Source organism: Salmo salar, chromosome 27 (genome assembly GCF_965601325.2).
Source record: "Salmo salar chromosome 27, fSalSal1, whole genome shotgun sequence".
NCBI lineage: Eukaryota > Metazoa > Chordata > Actinopteri > Salmoniformes > Salmonidae > Salmo > Salmo salar.
The window spans coordinates 3,177,629-3,194,068 of NC_138317.1; positions in this window are offsets into that span (position 1 = coordinate 3,177,629).

A 16,440-nucleotide genomic window follows, 5' to 3' on the forward strand; every position below is an offset into this window, starting at 1 on the left:
CATCAAACTAGCTAGGCTAATTGAGGCTGCACGTGCTTTCTCGTCCTACTGAGTTACAAACAACAACAACTCCATTCAGAATATTAAGTAGCAGCCTACATGTTGGCTCTTGGTTGTTGTAGCCTATCCTTCTCCTTTCACTTTTAGTTCCATCATTTTAATAACATCTTCCTCCATTGATTAGATATCTCCTAGCTTTTGCCGCACACTGAGGTTCTATGACTGTAGCCTATTGCCGCTTTGATGACTTATGATTGGCCAACAACAACAAGCCACACACGCTCCTCGTAAAAAGCATAGCCAGCATGAATTATAACCTTTCTCTCTCTCTAATGCAGCAGTCGCATTCGGATCTGTTTGGGTTCTTCCCGACAAGTCAATTCAAATTACACATGCAGGAGACCCAAGAAAATCATATCAAATCCGACCCAGACCCGTAACATTATTTAGAATTCTGGTTCCGTACCTGCTCGGTTCCCGGATCAGGTCTCAGGTATTCAGGTAAAGGTGGATCCGTGAAGATCTTTCTGAACATTATCACTATTACCAATATTAATTATTTTTCAATCAGCAAATTCTGTAGCTCCTGTTGTAGATGACAGTGTGAGTTGTATGTTGTTGCTAATGGGCTTATGGCAGCCACTTTTGGAAAGGGTATTCATTCATCTCACACTTAAGCATGGTCAAATGTTTTACTACTTTATAGGCTAGTACTTGGCCTGTTTCAACAAAACCTCTTGTACCAGACAGTGCAATCAAAAACAGGCAATATGGTACCGGTCAAGGACGACATGCATATTCAGCAGTATCACGATTAAAAGGTAAGGTTGATACTGTATATAATACAAATGTAATGACTGATCTAGTTGTAAACATGCAGCTTACTGAGTCATTGGGAGTCTTAACAATATCACATTTTCAAATGATTTTCAAATCCTAATAAATTTAAAATGGCTCAAAATGTGTCCAGGATCAAGAGAAAAAAAGTTATTTTGTTTGTACTTGAGACCCATCCAAAGTTCTGTACACAACTCCAGAAACTCAAAATGTTATCAACAGCTTTTTAAGACGATGCAGCATTGTTCAGATTTAAGAGAGATGAGACACTGCATAATGTTCCCAGACTATAGACCTTCAGAGGCTCCATGAGTTTGTGCATGTGCAATTAGATAACAAGTGGATCATAACTGAGCTCTTTAATGTCTGGCACCCACACTCCAGTGGAGGTCGGTGTCGTTTAAGATGAGGGAGGATCTATCTATCTATATCTAGATCTCTAATGCCTATTGAAAAGAGGACAGCTGACCTACAATGGAGGATAATACATGGAGCCATAGCCACCAACATGCATCTGGTACACCTGGATCCTACTGTTGGGGAGGGGTGTCCATTTTGTGCTCAGTCTGAAACTCTGGCACATTTATTTTTGCAACGTCCCAGGTTGGTCGGGATGATTGATCTGGTCACTAATTGGTTCTCAGCTCTGGGAGAGGTTTTCTCTTCCCAACTGTTTATATTTGGGCTAAAGTACAGGTTTAGTCGAAGGGGTGTAGTTACTTTGCTTAATTTTATGTCAGGGGCAGCCAAATTAGCAATATGGAAGACCCGAAAGAACAGTATTCGGGGACTGGGGTCAGTGGATGTGGTGGGAATGCTGGAGGGAATGTTGGCAGCGAGACTGAGGGTGGAGTTTGCCTATTACAAACTGGTTAACAATATTGAACTGTTTATGAGTATATGGGGTATTCAGAGGCTGTTATGTTTAGTTACTGTGGAGGAGAATTTGGTGTTGTGTTTTTAATTGATGTGTAACTATGGTTTTGTATGAGTGTATATAGTGTTGTGGGCTCCAAGACCCAATAAAGATTATTTAAAACGTCCTTTTCTTGGTGGTATCTTTTTTTTCATCCTATGCATGATTAAGGTTATCATTATTTTTATTTAGTTGTTGTGGTAGAATTAAGTATATTGTTTTTTGTGTTGAAATCTCCCTGGTTTTGGTGGGGATGGCGACCCACATGGGGACACCGTCCCTGTCACTTCGACACGGCTTTAGGTGTGTTACTGAAGCTACTGTCACTGTGGAGGAGTTTCTGGTCGCCGTAGGAGAGAAGGTAGGATATGAGAATGTTGCTTATGCATCACGGATGAATAAAGCGATGGTGGTTTTTCTTAAAGAAGAGCGTCTTGTTGAGCGTATGGTTAAGCATGGCGTACTTCTTAAAGGTATGTTTATTCAAGTTCCGCCGCTTTTTTCTCCGTCAACAACGGTAACGATTTCGAATGTTCCGCCGTTTATTCCCAATGAGTTATTGGAGCGCGAGCTATTGCGGTTTGGGAAGTTTGCAAGTTCAATTAAGATTGTCCCTTTGGGTTTCAAACACCCGGCTTTGAAATAGGTTATGTTGTTTCGGTGACAGGTGTTTATGCTTTTGGACTCACCGGAACAGAATTTGGAGTTATCGTTTAAAGTCAATTATGACAACCAATTGTATATGGCTTATGCTAGTACAGGTAGTCAACGGTGTTTTGAGTGTGGGAATGTTGGCCATAAGCGATATGCTTGCCCGAAAAGGGAGAAGGCGGAGGGAGGGGCGCAGGTGGTCCTCGTAACGCCTGGGCCCACTGATGTAGGAAGAAGTGGGCCGATATTGGTTGAGCAGCCAAAAGCACCTGTTGCTGAGGAACACGTTGTCCGTGTTGAGGGCATGGAGTTGCAACTTGTACCAGAGGGGAATGCTATGCAGCAGTAAAATATTGTTGTAGAAGGTAAGGACAGATCTGAAGAGCCATTTCCTCAGACTGGTGAGGAGTTGCCCAGTACGAGTGCTGGGGTACAGGAGGGGGTTCATGTGGAGCTAGGCTCCCAGGTAGTGGAGGAGATGCCTGGTACGAGTGATGGGGTGCAAGTGGGGAGTGTTGAGAGGGATGTGGTAGAGGGGAGTCAGTGGTCTGTGGCCTCAGTTGAGGAGTATCAGGATCAGGATATGGATATGGATATCTCTCCTGATACGATAGCAGCTGATGAAGACTCAATTTACAATCTAGAGGAGGTAAATGGGTTCCTGGATCAGACTTTTGGGAAATCTGTGAAATTGCCTGTTTTTTTTTCGCTTGAAGAAATTTGCTACTACTGTCACTGCAGCGAAAGGCAGTGGGAAACGTGGTCAGGTTAAGAGAAAAATAAAACGATGATGATGATCTTGCCTCATAGGGTGTTTTTTTCTCCTTGTCTGGTTTCTCTGTGGTGTTTTCTGCTTTTCCTTTCTCTTTTCTATATGGAGGTACTAAGGGTAGGTTCTCTCAATATTACTGGGGGAAGGGACTAAGAGGGGAATAAGAGGGCTTGGGTATTAGAAGTAATAAAACAGAAAAGGCTTAATGTACTTTTTCTACAGGAGACACATAGTGATGAGGCTAATGAGGTTGACTGGGGTATGTGGTGGGAGGGGCAGCATATACTCAGTCATGGTACTAATTTCAGTGCTGGGGTGGCAATTTTGCTTTATTCAGGCTTAGGAGTGACTGTGGTATCTACAACAGAGATTGTCAAGGGTCGGGTTTTATTGGTCAAGGTGGATGTTATGTTTTATTTTTTTATTTTTTTTGTAATGTTTATGCTCCTATTGAGGGTACAGAGCGTATTGCTGTATTTGATCAAATAAAGGAAACCTTAAGACAGTGTGACCGAGAGGGGTGTATGGTTTTAAAGTTACAGTTACATCCAGATAGCTTGCACCTGACTACAAATAATCTCAGAAATCCACTAGTGCATATGGAGTAAGTTTTAAAACAAAGCAGTGTTTTTAACAGGAATTGACAATGTTTCATATGACCACCTGAAAAAGAGCATCATGTAAACTGTAGCTCCTATACCACCTAGCAACTAGATTTTCAGCTTTCTAAGTAGGGTTTACAGCACAGTTTGTGAGTGGCCCTTTGAGAGTTCTCATAGATATCTCTAGATATCTCTGAAAATAAGTAACTTAATCTTTATAGCTTGGACCTGTGGGGAGGTCCTGAGATCATCAAGTTCCAAGAATACTTTTTGGAACACCTCAAAGGTATATTTCAGTTCTTTGGGGTACCTTAGATTTAAGCCATAGTTGAGGCCCAAAAGCAAGGTACATGACTGTGCAACACTGCGAATACCAGCCAGGACCTCTGCTCCTTCGATGCAGATCCCATGCTCTATATTCTGGTGCAGATCCTTCACAGTGAACACCTTCATCACATGCTGAATGAGGTCTTCTCGGATCATGGTGTTGTCAGCATCCTGAGTGAAACAATTAAGAAATAACAGACTAGGCTATTACATTATCTGTGCAACTTGAGGAGGAGAGGGAAACAAATGAAGATACCTCATTTAAAGATAAATAAGGATACAAAAATAAAAACCTTTACCTTGTATTCTGCAATAAGGTCTTCAACCCTCTCGCCGAGGTATATGATCAGGCCACGGATCACACTGTCTCCTCTCTCCTAGATGGTGTTGCACTGTAATATGATGTTATACAAATAATTGCATTTAATACCAGCAACTAAATACATACAGTATAACCTATATACTATTGTGAAGGTGGTACTGTGCATACCCTGTACAGAACTGCAAAGATTTTCTGCTTTCCCACCTTTACAGCACCTCCTTTTGACATAAACAAGTCCAACAGTTTTGGTGTATATTCGTCCAGCTTCTGGATAAAGGTGAACTCAAGAGCAACAGTTGTAATTCTTCTGAACTCTTCCTTAATCTGAGAGAGAGAGCGAGAGAGAAGGGGGAGGAAACATCTTCTGAACAGATAAGAACAGAATGAGAGCTGGAATGCTATTGGGAAACCCCTCCCAAAGCATGTGCAGAGTGAGAATGTTCAGACTAATCTTTAATACATATATACTTATAGATTAGAATATTAGGTCAAGACAACACAAAATATTTAAATGAATTGTCATAGGCGTCGTAAGGATAGGACCAAGGCGCAGCGGGTATAGTGCTCATCTTCTTAATTTATTTAAAGATAACACTTAAACAAAACGACGAAACAGTTCCATTAGGAAACACAGGCTATACAGGAAAACAACCACCCACAAAACACAAGTGAAACAAACACAACTAAATATGGCCTCCAATTAGAGACAACGACAACCAGCTGTCTCTAATTGGAGGTCATTGCCAAAACCCCAACATAGAAATAGAAAACACCGAAACACACAAAACAAACAGCTCCTGCCACGCCCTGACCAAACTACAATGACAAATAACCCCTTTTACTGGTCAGGACGTGACATGAATATATATTTTTTTTACCTACATTGACTATTTTCATTCAGCTGTATTTTGTACCTGAGTGGGCTCAAACAGGGCTGGCCATCTTTCTTTGAAGTCCTTCACAGGAAGGGCCTGAACGACATCTTGTCTTCGATATGAGGTCTTTGCCATTTCGGCACTCACAATGTTGTGGTTGTCAAGTATTTGTACTTGAATGCAGCAAAACTGCTGATCCCTACGAAATTAAGATAAAATCAATACATTTTTTGTGTATAGATAAGCTTCAACATATTATTACTTGTCTAACCTTTATTTAACTAGGAAAATCAGTTAAGAACAAGTTCTTATTTTCAATGATGGCCTAGGAACAGTGGATTAACTGCCTTGTTCAGGGGCAGAATGACAGAGATTTACCTTGTCAGCTCAGGGATTCGATCTTGCAACCTTTAGGTTACTAGTCCAACACTCTAACCACTAGGCTACCTGCCACCCTGGCCACGTGGCAGGTAAGGACCAAATTATAACTTGGAATGTAGTTTGGATCTCTCCACACATATTTTCATAGAAATGTAAAATATATTAGTGGAAAACGTTAAATAATATTTTTCAAGTATGAAAAGCCTTTAGCTAACTGTATTGCCAGAGTACGTTATAAATTTGCACGTTGATAAGCTAGCTAGTTATCGGTTGTGATGTCTGTATAGTTAGCTAGTGGTGGGCATGCTACTAGCTAGTAAGTTAGCAGTGCATTTACTCGCCTCAGCGCTGTTTCTAACTTTTGTCATTTTTGTGTAAGTTTTATATGAACCGAAATAGCTATTTAATATTAGCTACCTAGCTTATCAACAAAAAAAAACATTACAGTAGAACTAAACACATGTGCCTCTGCAAGGTAATGTTTGCCTGCTAGGCAAGCTACCCAGGAAGAGACAGGTAGGAACAAAACTTAGCTAGCTAGCTAACTACACCTAGCTATCTAGCTACACCTGTCCTTGCAGAAACCTTCTTGTTGTTCCATTTTTTACCTAGCTAGCTAGCTAGCTATCTAAAGCTGAAGTCATTCAAGTGTTATTTTCCTGACATTGTCCTAGATTTTAATACAACTCCTCTTCTTTAGTTATAGGTATTCACGTATTCAGACGTTCCTGAGTACTGGACATACCATATTTTCCCGAATACATTGACAAGGTATGTCAATATATTCAAATGTCTGTGTTTGTTCATTGTAACTCACATTAGGGCTTGTAAGGCCCCATGATTTCCGCAATGTAGAAAATTCAGACGGAATCCTATGGAATCCACAATTTTAAACAGAATACACGGTAGCCCTCGGACAGGATATACAGGATATTTTTATTACAGTAACCCAACATTAGTGTGAATAATAGGTATTTCCTAGCCACCGTGCTTCTTTCACATGCTTTGCTTGCTGTTTGGGGTTTTAGGCTGGGTTTCTGTACAGCACTTTGAGATATCAGCTGATGTACGAAGGGCTATATAAATACATTTGATTTGATTTGATTTGTATTAGATATATACTGTATTTTTAAATCAACCAAATGGATTGAGCACGTTAGGCAACAAAAAGTTAACACGGAATTCCGGAAAATAAAACAGCATTTGGGAAAAATAATAATATTTTCATAGGGCCCTATTTATGTTTTACACAATGCGTTATCGCCCAGGCAGGTATTGACAATGTGTGTCTTCCTTATTTTAGAATGAGATAACATATGGGGGCAGCAGGTAGCCTAGTGGTTAGACCGTTGGGCTAGTAACCGAAAGTTTGCTGGATGGTATCCCTGAGCTAACAAGGTGAAAATCTATTGTTCTGCCCCTGAACAAGGCAGTTAACCCACTGTTCCTAGGCTGTCATTGTAAATAAGAATGTGTTCTTAACTGACTGGTGAACTTACTAAAATAAAGGTAATAAAGGTAATAAATGGTGAACTTACTAAATGTAATGAGAGTTTGACTGTGTGATATTAGGTTGCTTCTTGTGTAAATATTTTCTAAAATAAAATAAAGTAAAGGTAATAAATAAAAAAAATGGCCATTCCAGAGGAGAAAGATCAAGATGATGTCTGCTGAAATGTTCAAAGCACAATTAACGTTCATAACTAGCTCTAGCATGTCAGTCCAACATGATCATTTGAATATCACAGTTGTTGGTTATTACTTAGAAATATTTGTTCAAATTTAGCAGCATATTACCTTGGATTTTTATTTGAAAATGCCAGTCTTTTTCAACACATCAATTAAGTACTATACTCAAAACGTAAGTAAAACCAAAAACCTATTATTTTAAGTAAAAGTCAATGATTTTATTTTGCAATATTTACAGAGCCCGTGGGTCATTTTTTACAGTGTGTCAACATTTATGATTACTGTGTTTGATGTACTGTTAAAAGATGACATGGTGCCACACCCTGGGTTGTTCTGAACAGAACGAGCCTGTTTGTCTATTGTGAAGAACATTTGCTGCAGAACACACACCTGAATGCACTCATGACTCCTTTCTATGCGTACCAAAATTATGATTTGTTTCTCTGAATTGCCTTGTGAAAGCATAACACTGTAAGATCATATTTTATAACTTAGCTAGTCATGTTAGCAATATAACAAGCTTTCAAATGATGCCTGACCCAGATTGTGATTTATAATGGGCAGTTTTTGGATTGCGTAAACACCAATAACAGTAATTGTGTGATGGCGAGGATTCAAGGTTGTGTTCCAAACAAAACAACTACAAGCGTGCTTGCTCTAGTTCCTCAACGGCAGAGCTAGGAGAGCTCTTCTTTGAGACATAAAAGTGCTTTGAAATTACTTAGGAACTGTGCAGTCTTTGGAGAGGTGTGTGACCATTTGGAGGCATCAGTTAGTCCTCTCACTACCCCACATTATCCAGGAATATTCTTAGCATATTTTACTGAATGTATCCAAAGTATTTTATCTATGTGGCAAAAAGTACAGTAAATGTAAAATGCACATAAAATCAAGTGTAATGTTTGGATTTAATCTTGTGTCAGGTGAACTGTTGTGACCTCAACTTTGGTCTAACAATTTCCCCATAATCTCCAAACTGTTCCCTTTCAATTGGTACCATGACTATGCATATGCTTTGTATATTTCTTCTGTAAGAAACATTTCAATTTAGCCATATCCATATAGGCCAATTCCCACGAGTGTAAAGAGTTAAGTGACGTCTACAAAGAAGACTTCTATTTACAGTTGATGACTGACAAATATATATTTGGACTTAATGTTGATGTCCTAGATAAAATAGATCTGATATTCCGTCAGGGATTCACCAAGTCATACAAAACGTGATTTTCTGAAACGCCCACATACTCAGTGTTGCTAATTAGTTTCCATAGAAACCAAGACTGATCTAAGTTGTTTATGCAAAAGAGATAAACATATTTTTTGAAAAGTGGGCATGAAATGATGAGATGACGACCATGACAAAGTGGAGAGTTGTGGGAACTGGAGAAAAGCATGGGGGCAGTTCTCTCTCCGTGAGCTGAAATGGTGGACTCAATCACTGAACCTAAACTGGTTGTTTTGTAAGTTCAGTACAATTAGATATATTATGCTTGAAGCATGAGTGCCATTTTACCACATTCAGTGTCATGGGTAAGATCACTATAACCCAAAACAGTGGGAACATCATTTTAGAGCTAGGGATGTTTTTGTTCCTAACACCCCTTCCAAAAGGCCCTCAAAGGAAATGATAGGCTACACTGCTAATGGATATACTGTTATGAAATTGAATAAATATGCAGTATATGAATGAGTATATTGGACAGGTTGCTACAATAACATGATATAGATGCATCAATGGGGAGGGGTGTAGTCGGTTATTTAATATGTAGGACTAGCACCAGAAAGCATCCCTGCCACTTCCCCCCCCCTACCTTAACACTCTTAGAATTAAGCAGCATTAAGCTACATACTATAGTTTCATAAACCCCATGACATTCATCTAATTTCAGCCAATGAACTCCAGATATTTGGGTATGAATTCTTATATCTTGTACTAGAAATCTTGCAAGCAGATCGAGTGTTCCGGTGGTCTTAAAACTAGTCTGGCCCGTAGAGTAGGTTGTTTATTCAGACATGCCTAGTCAGTGTTGGTTCCCTACATGTTTGTCAGGGTCCCTGTGGGTCAATGGGAGATTATATGTCCCCCAGCCGTCTGGGTCTTATAGACCAGCATCTGAGGCTGCAGCTGGGAGAGAGCTGTGCAGTGTGAACATGAAAAAACCTCAGACATACAAACACACACCAGTGTTGCACAGTGTACAAGTGGATTTATGTCTGAAGCGTACACACATGCACGACACCAATATGTTTGTGCACGCCCGCAAGCGCACACAAACACACTTCCCCCTTGCACAGTCTGCTCCCTGTGAGTAAGTCTTCACATGTCAAGTGCAGAAAACATGTTTCATGATACAGTCATTCATCTGTGTGAAGAGGAAAAAGTTCAGTTGCATCATGTAGCAATCATGTATTTATCTAAACTTAAGTCTTCTCAGTAAAAGCGCAGAAAGCATTTATCTAAGCTCAATAGTCTTTACAGTAAAAGTGAAAGCATGCTTCATGACACAGTTAATCATAACTGTTACGTGGCTGAACTGACCTTTTCTCAGGAAAGGTTAAGTTGCATGTAGCCTTTGTATCTTACCCCTATTTCTCTCACCTTCATTCAACATTTTGCAGGCCCTCGTGTTGACAAACACCTGTCCATCCTCTATTCAAGTACCAATTTTAGTTTCCACCTTCACACAGCAAAGTCAACTGAAAGTCAGACCAACAACTTAAGACAAATGATTTATATTTTAGTCATTTAGCAGACACTCTTATCCAGAGTGACTTACAGTAGTGAGTGCATACATTTTTTTTCTTCTTCATACTGGTCCCCTGTGGGAAACGAACCCGCAACCATGCTCTACCAACTGAGCTACACGGGACTACATGCTTGCATCCCTGTGGAACGTTATGTTGGTGTTTCCTTTATTTTGGCAGTTACATGTATGTACAGTATCTCATCTCACTCATTATACACAGAGTACAAAACATTAAGGACACCTTTCTAATGCTTCAGTTGCACCCCCTCACCCACCGCTCATGGACTCTACAAGGTGTCGAAAGCGTTCCACAGAGATGCTGGCCCATGTTGACTCCAAAGCTTCACACAGTTGTGTCAAGTTGGCTGGATGCCCTTTGGTTGGAAGACCATTCTTAATACACACAAAACTGTTGCAACATTGCAGTTCTTGACACAAACCGGTGCGCCTGGCACCTACTACCATACCCCGTTCAAAGGCACTTAAATATTTTGTCTTGCCCATTCACCCTCAATTGTCTCAAGGCTTAAACATCCTTTAATCGGTCTCCTCCTCTTCATCTACACTGATTGAAGTGAATTTAACAAGTGACATCAATAAGGGATTATAGCTTTCACCTGGATTCACCTGGTCAAGCTATGACATGAAAAGAGCAGGTATCCTTAATGTTTTGTACACTCAGTGCATAATCCCATTGAATGACAATACCCAAGTATCATAAACACTCCATGTCATAATTTCATTATGTGCATTATGTGTGCACATGCACCACCAGCTACTGCACATCTAGACCAACAGCACAGCTTGGGACCCTCTCTGAGATAAACAACAGGCCATGTTGACTCCAGGAACCCCAGGAGCTCCAGAAGCCAAGTCTCATGAACACGGGAGCCAGCATCAGAGTTTTCCTCAACGCACTGGTAGCTATACTGAACATCTACACAAACAAGACAACTTTGCCTTAAAGGGGCAATTTGCAGTCGAAGTAATAACAAAGTGGACACCCTGCCACCGCTTGCTAAAAAGCTAAGAGATGGGGCTGGAGAAATGTAACCATTCTCAAATTTCTAGACAGAGCTATGGATGCAAGGACTGACCATCAATGAAATCAAAGTTGTGGTTGTTTATCCATGAATTAAGGATGTACAGTGTTTGTAAACACTTAAAAATGTACAAACATTGGAGCAAAACAAGCTTATACTGTATGTTGGGCTGTGATGTGGCACGGCAGCTGAACTAAGCTTGTGAGGCATTTACAAGATAGATTCTTCAACAATAAATGGGTCTATCTAATTAATAAACAAATGAATGCACCAATCGCAGATTGCCCCTTTAAAGCACTTGGCCTAAGCAGACAAAAGGCAATTTTGGCTCCAAGTGTCCTTGGGAGCCAGCATCAGAGCCTTCCTCAAAGGCTGTTTTGGATGAGCCCCGGTATCAAGTGCTTTACAGGCTCACTCAGTTGGGAATAGGATAGCAGAGTGGAAGAGCTCAGAAGAAGACTGCTCGTGGCTATACAACACATCCCACGTGCTTCTGGGCCGCCACAGTTGGCAGACAGGCAGGCAGGCCAGGCACCTGGTGCTGAAGCAGAGCTGGAAGACCTGCCCTCCTCCGGCTATCTCACCCCTGGCAGGAACACATCCACACCAGAACCATCACACGTCCACTGCTGAGGAGAGAGCATTGCGGGTCTCACAGTAATGGGTGAACTTTAACAAAAGAGGGAGTGAGGAGATCATGCAAATGAGCATGATACACAGTGCATTCCAAAAGAATTCAGACCCCTTCGCTTTTTCCACATTTTGTTATGTTACAGCCTTATTCTAAAATGAATTAAAGAAAACATTTCCCTCAATCCACACACACACACACACACACTACCCCCTAGACAAAGCAAAAACATAAATACCTAAGTATTTAGACCCTTAGCCATGAGACTCGAAATTGAGCTCAGGTGCATGCTGTTTCCATTTATCATTTTCCATTTACATTTAAGTCATTTAGCAGACGCTCTTATCCAGAGCGACTTACAAATTGGTGGATTCACCTTATGATATCCAGTGGAACAACCACTTTACAATAGTGCATCTAAATCTTTTAAGGGGGGGGGGGGGGGGGTTAGAAGGATTACCTTATCCTATCCTAGGTATTCCTTAAAGAGGTGGGGTCTCCGGAAGGTGGTGATTGACTCAGCTGTCCAGGCGTCGTGAGGGAGTTTGTTCCACCATTGGGGTGCCAGAGCAGCGAACAGTTTTGACTGGGCTGAGCGGGAACTGTGCTTCCTCAGAGGTAGGGAGGCGAGCAGGCCAGAGGTGGATGAACGCAGTGCCCTTGTTTGGGTGTAGGGCCTGATCAGAGCCTGAAAGTACGGAGGTGCCGTTCCCCTCACAGCTCCGTAGGCAAGCACCATGGTCTTGTAGCGGATGCGAGCTTCAACAGGAAGCCAGTGGAGAGAGTGGAGGAGCGGGGTGGCGTGAGAGAACTTGGGAAGGTTGAACACCAGACGGGCTGCGGCGTTCTGGATGAGTTGTAGGGGTTTAATGGCACAGGCAGGGAGCCCAGCCAACAGCGAGTTGCAGTAATCCAGACGGGAGATGACAAGTGCCTGGATTAGGACCTGCGCCGCTTCCTGTGTGAGGCAGGGTCGTACTCTGCGAATGTTGTAGAGCATGAACCTACAGGATCGGGTCACCGCCTTGATGTTAGTAGAGAACGACAGGGTGTTGCCCAGGGTCACGCCAAGGTTCTTAGCACTCTGGGAGGAGGACACAATGGAGTTGTCAACCGTGATGGCGAGATCATGGAACAGGCAGTCCTTCCCCGGGAGGAAGAGCAGCTCCGTCTTGCCGAGTTTCAGCTTGAGGTGGTGATCCGTCATCCACACTGATATGTCTGCCAGACATGCAGAGATGCGATTCGCCACCTGGTTATCAGAAGGGGGAAAGGAGAAGATTAATTGTGTGTCGTCTGCATAGCAATGATAGGAGAGACCATGTGAGGATATGACAGAGCCAAGTGACTTGGTGTATAGCGAGAATAGGAGAGGGCCTAGAACAGAGCCCTGGGGGACACCAGTGGTGAGAGCACGTGGTGCGGAGACAGATTCTCGCCACGCCACCTGGTAGGAGCGACCTGTCAGGTAGGACGCAATCCAAGCGTGGGCCGCGCTGGAGATGCCCAACTCGGAGAGGGGGGAGAGGAGGATCTGATGGTTCACCGTATCAAAGGCAGCAGATAGGTCTAGGAGGATGAGAGCAGAGGAGAGAGAGTTAGCTTTAGCAGTGCGGAGAGCCTCCGTGACACAGAGAAGAGCAGTCTCAGTTGAATGACCAGTCTTGAAACCTGACTGATTTGGATCAAGAAGGTCATTCTGAGAGAGATAGCAGGAGAGCTGGCCAAGGACGGCACGTTCAAGAGTTTTGGAGAGAAAAGAAAGAAGGGATACTGGTCTGTAGTTGTTGACTTCGGAGGGATCGAGTGTAGGTTTTTTCAGAAGGGGTGCAACTCTCGCTCTCTTGAAGACGGAAGGGACGTAGCCAGCGGTCAAGGATGAGTTGATGAGCGAGGTGAGGTAAGGGAGAAGGTCTCCGGAAATGGTCTGGAGAAGAGAGGAGGGGATAGGGTCAAGCGGGCAGGTTGTTGGGCGGCCGGCCGTCACAAGACGCGAGATTTCATCTGGAGAGAGAGGGGAGAAAGAGGTCAAAGCACAGGGTAGGGCAGTGTGAGCAGGACCAGCAGTGTCGTTTGACTTAGCAAACGAGGATCGGATGTCGTCAACCTTCTTTTCAAAATGGTTGACGAAGTCATCCGCAGAGAGGGCGGAGGGGGGGGGGGGAGGATTCAGGAGGGAGGAGAAGGTGGCAGAGAGCTTCCTAGGGTTAGAGGCAGATGCTTGGAATTTAGAGTGGTAGAAAGTGGCTTTAGCAGCAGCGACAGAAGAGGAAAATGTAGAGAGGAGGGAGTGAAAGGACGCCAGGTCCGCAGGGAGGCGAGTTTTCCTCCATTTCCGCTCGGCTGCCCGGAGCCCTGTTCTGTGAGCTCGCAATGAGTCGTCGAGCCACGGAGCAGGAGGGGAGGACTGAGCCGGCCTGGAGGATAGGGGACATAGAGAATCAAAGGATGCAGAAAGGGAGGAGAGGAGGGTTGAGGAGGCAGAATCAGGGGATAGGTTGGAGAAGGTTTGAGCAGAGGGAAGAGATGATAGGATGGAAGAGGAGAGAGTAGCGGGAGAGAGAGAGCGAAGGTTGGGACGGCGCAATACCATCCGAGTAGGGGCAGAGTGAGAAGTGTTGGATGAGAGCGAGAGGGAAAAGGATACAAGGTAGTGGTCGGAGACTTGGAGGGGAGTTGCAATGAGATTAGTGGACGAACAGCATCTAGTAAAGATGAGGTCAAGCGTATTGCCTGCCTTGTGAGTAGGGGGGGAAGGTGAAAGGGTGAGGTCAAAAGAGGAGAGGAGTGGAAAGAAGGAGGCAGAGAGGAATGAGTCAAAGGTAGACGTGGGGAGGTTAAAGTCACCCATCCTCAGGAAGGGAACTTATCAAGACGTCAAGCTCATTGATGAACTCTCCAAGGGAACCTGGAGGGCGATAAATGATAAGGATGTTAAGCTTGAAAGGGCTGGTAACTGTGACAGCATGGAATTCAAATGAGGAGATAGACAGATGGGTCAGGGGAGAAAGAGAGAATGTCCACTTGGGAGAGATGAGGATTCCAGTGCCACCACCCCGCTGGCCAGATGCTCTCGGGGTATGCGAGAACACGTGGGCAGACGAGGAGAGAGCAGTAGGAGTAGCAGTGTTATCTGTGGTAATCCATGTTTCCGTCAGTGCCAAGAAGTCGAGGTGCTGGAGGGTAGCATAGGCTGAGATGAACTCTGCCTTGTTGGCCGCAGACCGGCAGTTCCAGAGGCTGCCGGAGACCTGGAACTCCACGTGGGTCGTGCACGCTGGGACCACCAGGTTAGAGTGGCTGCGGCCACGCGGTGTGAAGCGTTTGTGTGGCCTGTGCAGAGGGGAGAGATTAGGGATAAACAGACACATAGTTGACAGGCTACAGACACATAGTTGACAGGCTACGCTAATGCAAAGGAGATTGGAATGACAAGTGGACTACACTTCTCGAATGTTCAGAAAGTTAAGCTTACGTTGCAAAAATTGTATTGACTAAAATGACGAAGATGATACAGTACTGCTGGCTGGTGAAGTAGGCTAGCTAGCAGTGGCTGCGTTGTTGACTTTGTTTGAACGTGTAGCTGGCTAGGTAACCTCGATAGTTTCAGTACTACACCTTATCATGATACAAAAGCAACTATGTAGCTAGCTAACATAGCACTAATCAAGATGTTCCTTTGTAATGTATTTAGTTTCTACAATTCTGCTCGTCGGTAATAGTTGGCTAGGTTTGGAAAAATGGCGTCGCGGGGGACGAAAATAGCTGGCTAGCTAACCTCGATAATTACTCTAAACTACACAATTATCAAACTATGACAAAGACAACTAACACTAGCACTAGTCAAATCGTTCCGTTGTAATGTATTAGTTTTTACAGTGCTGCTAGTCAGTAAAGGTTGGCTAGCTAGCAGTGGGTTTGATGATGACTAGGTGTGTTGACTAAGTCTGGAGTCTGGACAACGGCGTCGCGTCGCGGCGCGGCTGGCTAGCTAACCTCGATAATTACTCTAAACTACACAATTATCTTAGATACAAAGACAGCAAAGACAGCTATGTAGCTACCTAGCACTACACTAATCAAGTCGTTCCGTTGTAATGTAATAGTTTCTACAGTGCTGCTAGTCAGTAAAGGTTGGCTAGCTAGCAGTGGGTTTGATGATGACTGTTTCTAAAACTTGATTTGAGCCCACCTGTGGTAATTCAATTGACTGGACATGATTTGGAAAGGCACACACCTGTCTATATAAGGTCCCACAGTTGACAGTGCATGTCAGAGCAAAAACCAATTCATGAGGTCGAAGGAATTGTCCGTAGAGCTCCGAGACATGATTGTGTCAAGGCACAGATCTGGGGAAGGGTACCAAAACATTTCTGCAGCATTGAAGGTCCCCAGGAACACAATGACCTCCATCATTCTTAAATGGAAGAAGTTTGGAACCACCAAGACTCTACTTAGAGCTGGCCGCCCGGCCAAACTGAGTAGTCGGGGGAGAAGGGCCTTGGTCAATGGTCACTCTGACAGAGCTCCAGAGTTCCTCTGTGGAGATGGGAGAACCTTCCAAAAGGACAACCATCTCTGCATCACTCCACCAATCAGGCCTTAATCATAGAGTGACCAGACGGAAGCCACTCCTCAGTAAAAGGC